Genomic DNA, 5,741 nt, shown 5'->3' on the forward strand with positions numbered 1-5,741 from the left:
TCTGTGGAATCATAGACTTCACTGAATTTGGAATTTTTCAGCCTTTATTTCTTCAAATATTTTTTTAGTCCTTGTCTTCTGTGAGCACTCCATTAAATGTATTAGCCACATAACATTGTTCTACATCTCACTGATTCTCTATCCATTTTTAAAAATTCTCCTTTATTTCTGTTTCTGCTTTATTTCTGTAAATAGACATATTCCCAAGTCTTCATGCTTGCAAATTTTTACATCTGGAATGTTGCTTTTTCACAAACCCCATCCAGTGTGTTATTCTTATCCAACATTTTAACTTATAGAAATGAAATTTTTCTTTTTAATATCTTCTACTTCTATACTTTTTGAACATATAGAATAGGGTTTTGAGAACTATTTAAATGTTTTTATTTGCTAATTATAACATTTATAACATCAGACTTTTAACTGATTGATTTTTTCCCTCTCATTATGAGTCATATTTTTCTATTATTTTGTTCAATCATTTTTTATTGAATTCCAACATTGTGAGCATCACTTTGATAGATGCTGGATATTTTTGTATTGTCGTAAATATTCTTGAGCTTTGTTCTGGGTCACAATTAATCTACTTGGGTACTGTTTGTTCTTTCTTTTAAGATTTGTTAGGTGAAGCTGGAGAAGTGTTTTAGATCAATGATATCCTATAATTGATGAAGACACCAGTGAGCCCACCATGATGCCCTACGAATCAGGAGGTTTTTCAGTCTGGAGAGAAGAAAGGCTATAATCAGCCCTATATCCCTGCCAGGGACTGTCATCTTTAACCCATTTGGGTGATTCTTTCCATGGCCTTGGGTAGTTTCCTCACCCCTGTTCACTCATCACCACTCTGCTAAAGAAACAAAGAGATGGGCTCAGATCTCCGGGTTCTCTTTCTGTGCAGCTCTCTCCTCTGCAGCTCTTTGGGTAGGTAAACTCTGGGCAGCTGTTTTTCCTCAAACTCCCAGCTTTGTCTCTTCAACTCAGGATGTTGGCCAGACTCTGTCTTCATATTCTATGGCCTGGAAGTCCTCTCAACATAGAAACATAGGGAAATTCATAGAGCATACCACATTTCTCCCCACTTTTCAGGCATCACTGTCCTCCATTCCCTGATAGTAATACCTTGAAAACCCTTATTCCATATATATACTGTCTATTTTTTTTTCAGGTTCAGTGATAATTCTGTTCCCAGAAATTACATCTTAGTTGGAAATCAGATCAGATCAGTCAGATCAGTCGCTCAGTCGTGTCCGACTCTTTGCAACACACCAGGCCTCCCTGTCCATCACCAACTCCCAGAGTTCACTCAGACTCACGTCCATTGAGTCAGTGATGCCATCCAGCCATCTCATCCTTTGCCATCCCCTTCTCCTCTTGCCCCCAATCCCTCCCAGCATCAGAGTCTTTTCCAATGAGTCAACTCTTCGCATGAGGTGGCCAAAGTACTGGAGTTTCAGCTTTAGCATCATTCCTTCCAAAGAAATCCCAGGGCTGATCTCCTTCAGAATGAACTGGTTGGATCTCCTTGCAGTCCAAGGGACTCTCAAGAGTCTTCTCCAGCACCACAGCTCAAAAGCATCAGTTCTTCAGTGCTCAGCTTTCTTCACAGTCCAACTCTCACATCCATACATCACCACTGGAAAAACCATAGCCTTGACTAGACTGACCTTTGTTGGCAAAGTAATGTCTCTGCTTTTGAATATGCTCTCTAGGTTGGTCATAACTTTCCTTCCAAGGAGTAAGCGTCTTTTAATTTCATGCCTGCCGTCACTATCTGTAGTGATTTTGGAGCCCAGAAAAACAAAGTCTGACACTGTTTCCCCATCTATTTCCCATGAAGTGATGGGACTGGATGCCATGATCTTCATTTTCTGAATGTTGAGCTTTAAGCCAACTTTTTCATTCTCCACTTTCACTTTCATCAAGAGACTTTTTAGTTCCTCTTCACTTTCTGCCATAAGAGTGGTGTCATCTGCATATCTGAGGTTATTGATATTTCTCCCGGCAATCTTGATTCCAGCTTGTGTTTCTTCCAGTCCAGCGTTTCTCATGATGTACTCTGCATATAAGTTAAATAAACAGGGTGACAATATACAGCCTTGACGAACTCCTTTTCCTATTTGGAACCAGTCTGTTGTTCCATGTCCAGTTCTAACTGTTGTTTCCTGACCTGCATACGATTTCTCAAGATGCAGGTCAGGTGGTCTGGTATTCCCATCTCTTTCAGAATTTTCCACAGTTTATTGTGATCCACACAGTCAAAGGCTTTGGCATAGTCAATAAAGCAGAAATAGATGTTTTTCTGGAACTCTCTTGCTTTTTCTATGATCCAGTGGATGTTGGCAATTTGATCTCTGGTTCCTCTGCCCTTTCTAAAACCAGCTTGAACATCAGGAAGTTCACGGTTCACATGTTGCTGAAGCTTGGCTTGGAGAATTTTGAGCATTTCTTTACTAGCGTGTGAGATGAGTGCAATTGTGTAGTAGTTTGAGCATTCTCTGGCATTGCCTTTCTTTGGGATTGGAATGAAAACTGAACTTTTCTAGTCCTGTGGCCACTGCTGAGTTTTCCAAATTTGCTGGCATATTGAGTGTAGCACTTTCACAGCATCATCTTTCAGGATTTGGAATAGCTCAACTGGAATTCCATCATCTCCACTAGCTTTGTTCATAGTGATGCTTTCTAAGGCCCTCTTGACTTCACATTCCAGGATGTCTGGCTTATTTCAGTGATCACACCATCGTGATTATCTGGGTCGTGAAGATCTTTTTTGTACAGTTCTTCTGTGTATTCTTGCCATCTCTTCTTAATATCTTCTGCTTCAGTTAGGTCCATACCATTTCTGTCCTTTATCGAGCCCATCTTTGCATGAAATGTTCCTTTGGTATCTCTGATTTTCTTGAAGAGATCCCTAGTCTTTCCCATTCTGTTGTTTTCCTCTATTTCTTTGCACTGATCACTGAAGAAGCCTTTCTTATCTCTCCTTGCTATTCTTTGGAACTCTGCATTCAGATGTTTATATCTATCCTTTTCTCCTTTGCTTTTCACTTCTCTTCTTTTCACAGCTATTTGTAAGGCCTCCCCAGACAGCCATTTTGCTTTTTTGCATTTCTTTTCCATGGGGATGGTCTTGATCCCTGTCTCCTGCACAATGTCACAAACCTCATTCCATAGTTCATCAGGCACTCTATCTATCAGATCTAGGCCCTTAAATCTATTTCTGACTTCCACTGTATAATCATAAGGGATTTGATTTAGGTCGTACCTGAATGGTCTAGTGGTTTTCCCTACTTTCTTCAATTTCAGTCTGAATTTGGCAATAAGGAGTTCAAGGTCTGAGCCACAGTCAGCTCCTGGTCTTGTTTTTGCTGACTGTATAGAGCATAGGGGACTGGAATGCAAAAGTAGGAAGTCAAGAAACACCTGGCGTAACAAGCAAATTTGGCCTTGGAAGCAGGGCAAAGACTAATAGAATTTTGCTAAGAAAATGCACTAGTCATAACAAACACGCTCTTCCAACAACACAAGAGAAGACTCTATACATGGACATAGTTGGAAATGGCTATCCCTAAATGTATTCATTCTTACTTGGAGTGACAACCTATAAGCCTCAGCATTCTGAATAGTGAATAAGCAACCATAACGTTCAGACGATCACATACAGTCACGGAGTCTCAACTATTCCTCTGTGAAATAACTCATACAAAAAGAAAAGAAAAAAATAGATGGCTTTGACCTGAACTGTTGTTTAGTGGGTACTGTTTTCAGTAAATATTTTATACTTTATCTTTTTAAAATTAATACTTTTCATACTGTTCTTGAGTAGTGATATCTATTAAAGTACTGTGTATTAATTTTGGTTTTTACTGCCAAATTAGAGTCCTTTTCAATAGACTATTGGAGTAGGAAATGGCAACCCATTCCAGTATTCTGGCCTGGAAAATCCCATGGACAGAAAAGCCTAGTGGTCTATCATCCATGGGATCACAAAAGTGGGACACAACTTAGTGACTAAACCAACCACAAAGATAAATTTAGAAATTCTTTATTTTACATCTGTTTTTTCCTTAAAATTCAGGATGGGCCTGGGTGCCTTGGAGCCCCTGTCATCAGGCCACAGCCCAGAGTCCCCAGTCATGCGCAAGGCAAGATGTTGAGACTCAGCTTGGGAAACCAGGACGTTCAAACCCAACAATTACAAGATGCTGCCACAAATGTGCAAAAGCATCTTGGGGAGCTGTGCCAAATCTCTGCTGCTTACGTGCAGAAAACTGCCAGACTGTGACACAAAGCAGAACTCCTGGTGAATGACATCAATGTGTATGTCTCTACAGAGACCCCAACTTTAAAGAGGGTTCTGAAGAACTTTGCTGATGAGTTTGCCAGACTTCAGGATCATTGACAGGCAGAAGTTGAAAGATTTGAAGTCAAAGTATTAGCTGAACCTTTGAAAGCTTATGGAACCATTGTAAAAATAAAATAAGATGACTCAAAGCAATATTAACAGCAAGGAATCAAGAAGCTAAACAGTTAACTCAGTTAGAAAGAACACATCAGAGAAACCTATCTGATTGACATGTTATTTCACAGGCAGAAACTGAATTACGAAGAGCCACAGTGGATGCTGTCTGAACAACTCTTCATCTGGAGGAAACTACTGACAATTTTCAAAAGCAGAAAATAAAGGATATAAAGACTATATTTTCAGAATCTATCACTATTGAAATGTTATTTCACAGTGAAGCTGTAGAGGTCTACACTGCTATCTACCAAAATAAACAAAAGACTAATGAAGACTTGGAGGCTTTCCGAAATTCTCTGTATCCACCAGATGATTTACCTTGTTTAGATATCGTAAGAGCAAATCAAAGGCATCTCTTCAGAAATCCCTGTCAGCTAAATGTTTATCTGGAACAGGACAGCTATCTACCTATCAACTAAGAAATGATAGACAAGCAGAAGATGATTGATGAAGAGGAGGAAGACAGACATTACAGAAGAAAAAATTAAATTTCTTAAGTAAACTTTGCATTTCCATTTTCTATCTTAAATAACTGGGAAGCCAGATCCACTAAAACTGTAAAACTTTATACTGGTTTGATATGTTAAACCTCAAAATGAAATCCTACTGGAAATGGAGAAATTATTAAAGGAAATTTATGTTGACCAACGAAAATATAAATAAATAAAGAATAAAATTCAGGATGTTTCTATGTAAACTTAACTTTAGAAGAATATACAGGCTAAAACAATAGGGATATTTTATGATAAAGAAAACATAATTTTTGTGTAGATAAAGCATACCAACTTACAGAACTTCATATCAAATGCTCAGACTGTACCTATAGGTAAAATCACTTTAACTGCTTTGCATGGGTTGATTGCTTGGTTGCTTCAAACTCCCTAGCAATTCAGTTAAATTGGTTAGACCATTATATAATATGAAACTGACAGGTTGTTTCACTGAACTGACTCACGAAGTCAATCAAAAGTTGAACTGGTTTTATATGGAGTCATAGACAATCTGGGAATAATCTTGTGTAGAGTGCTGTGGGGTTTGGAGAGCACTGAAAAAACACTTGTGAATCCCTTCTTTTCTTCTAATGTTTTTATCAAAGGATTTTGAAGATACAGTATTTAAGCTCCTTAGAGCTAAAGTGTCTTTGGTATTTGAAGAAATAATCTGTGATTGCAAATAGTCTATGAAATGTATTTTTGCATCAAAATATCAAGTGAGGAAA

The 5,741-nt window shown here is 38.4% G+C and overlaps 1 pseudogene; it reads left to right on the forward strand.

Annotated features, from left to right (window-relative positions):
* The first annotated feature begins 4,090 nt into the window (after positions 1–4,090).
* On the forward strand, positions 4,091–5,023 carry LOC133245319 (CBY1-interacting BAR domain-containing protein 1-like; annotated as a pseudogene).
* The last annotated feature ends 718 nt before the right edge of the window (positions 5,024–5,741 follow it).

This window comes from Bos javanicus, chromosome 3 (assembly GCF_032452875.1).
Source record: "Bos javanicus breed banteng chromosome 3, ARS-OSU_banteng_1.0, whole genome shotgun sequence".
NCBI classification, from domain to species: domain Eukaryota; kingdom Metazoa; phylum Chordata; class Mammalia; order Artiodactyla; family Bovidae; genus Bos; species Bos javanicus.